The sequence below is a fragment of the Cupressus sempervirens genome, chromosome 2 (assembly GCF_028749045.1).
Source record: "Cupressus sempervirens isolate cs-2001-9-10 chromosome 2, ASM2874904v1, whole genome shotgun sequence".
Taxonomy (NCBI): domain Eukaryota; kingdom Viridiplantae; phylum Streptophyta; class Pinopsida; order Cupressales; family Cupressaceae; genus Cupressus; species Cupressus sempervirens.
This window is the reverse complement of record NC_143119.1, coordinates 282,950,049-282,952,167: the sequence shown is the minus strand read 5'-3', so window position 1 is coordinate 282,952,167 and position 2,119 is coordinate 282,950,049. Positions and strand designations below refer to the sequence as shown.

Genomic DNA, 2,119 nt, shown 5'->3' with positions numbered 1-2,119 from the left:
TTTTAAATTAAACTCAATCAACCATAATTCATAAACTGTAATTCCCACGAACCCAATCTCTCTCATTAGAACATTCACATTAATTTTAAAATTGAGATAATAAATAAAAATAATAAACGTCTACACCTAGAATGGAAAGAGGAAAGTCTAAATGCTAACTAAAACTATTTTTTAAAATATTCGTAGGGTAACGAACAAAAAAAACATTTATCCGCAATATCCATGTTTTTCTGATCAATGTCTACCACGTGATTATCATGGACAATCAATCTCTGTGGAAAGCTGGTAACGTCATCCGTTCTGTTCCCCTCTCCCACCAAATAGTACTCTCTGCTACTTCTTATTTGTCTGACTTGTTCAGACCACAAATATTATAATCTCATCTGTTCCTCCTCGCTTCACACATCTTCCACGCGTGATTCCCACAAGCTAACATTCATGGATATAAACACCCCCCAAATTGACCCACATATCAAGTTTCAATCCACATTTTGTATCCTCGCATCATACTTCAAAGTTCATACCAATCTCGCAATTCCCAAGCTTAGCGTTGATAACCATCAAGAATGGTTAAATCCTCGCCAGATCAGAAGCCTCCAAACATTTTACAGAAGAAAAAACAGGAGTTCAAGGGGGTTAGAATGAGAAAATGGGGGAAATGGGTATCTGAAGTGAGAATGCCCAATTCAAGAGCCAGAATTTGGTTGGGATCTTACGAATGTGCTCAACAGGCAGCTCGAGCATATGACTGTGCAGTTTACTGCCTCAGAGGACCAAATGCCAAGTTCAATTTCCCGGACTCTCCGCCGGAAATTCCATCGGCCTCTTCGTTATCTCCCGCACAAATTCGAGATGTTGCCGCAAAGTTCGCCAGAGAACAAATCCAGCAGACGGGGAATGAATGCTTTGCCCCGGAATCGATGTGTTGTTGGGGCAGCCTGACGATGTTGGAGGAGGAGGAGTGGATGATGTCGTTTGACTCCCTTGTCGAGGATATTGAGAGAAATGCGTCTCTAAAGTCTGAAGATTTTCCTACCATTGAGAATCTTGATTTTCTTCCGCTACAGGAAGAACAGGGGAGGAGCAGGGACTGGTTGTAGCTGCTCTTCCACATCGCAATTCTTTATTCTCTTTTAATATAGATCAATGCTGGCTTGATAGTTTCAACTTATCTCAAAGCCTTTAAATTCACTATAAAAAGATTTATGTAAGAGTTGTCATTTTTTTTACAAAAAGTTGGTAGTTGGTAATTAGATCAACCGTGTAACCCTTGATGTCTCGGGTGATGATTGAAGCATTTGGGAACAAGTGTCATATAATGACTTACTACTTGCCTTAGTTTTATAGTTATGAATTAACTAAGCTTTAATTATGAGTTAACTAATGAAATTATATGGTGGCTAGTCCACTTTTGCTTTGAAATAAATAAATAAATGCATGAAATGAAAAAACACAATAGTACTTAGCCTTCGACAAGTACTAATAAGTAAGTATTCGATTATTTGTGTAACTCTTTTTATTATCAAAGTCAATGGGTATTGCAATAAATAGGGAATTAGGTGACCCTTTCAAATGTCCACGTTTTAATTCTTACATGTATAGTAGATTCTACAATGTTTTTGTCACTATCTAAAAGTAAAAACAATAAGGTAAGAGCATTGACAATTAGACACGTTCTAATAGTTGTGCACTCCATGCACACTTGGCCTCCAATTACAAATTTTAAAGGAGCCCCAAACATGATAAGTAAAAGCTCATTAAGAAGTTTCACATGAACTAATAGTCGATCATATTTTTCAGCTTCACAAGTGGTCCATTTGTGCTTCACTATTAGGACATTTGTCCATAACTATTTGTAATTTTGAATGCACACTTAATTGGATATCTTTAAGCAGCTATCAAGCAACACTTTTAAATAATCATTTCTTAACTCTTCTTGCTTAAACACATTTTATAAAGAACTTTGTTAATGCTCATAAACCAACAAATATTTTTTAAGAAGCTATGTTGCATACGCAGGCTATGAAAAAGAAATTGATGGATAGTTTAGCATCTATAAATGTGTGAAGTTAGCTATAATGGATTTTGGTAGAGTTCTCCTAGCCATGACTAGTTAAGT

At 36.4% G+C, this 2,119-nt stretch overlaps 1 pseudogene; it reads left to right on the top strand.

Moving 5' to 3' along the window:
* Nucleotides 1-495: 495 nt before the first annotated feature.
* LOC149572158 (ethylene-responsive transcription factor ERF011 pseudogene) lies at nt 496-1,253 on the top strand (annotated as a pseudogene).
* Nucleotides 1,254-2,119: the final 866 nt, after the last annotated feature.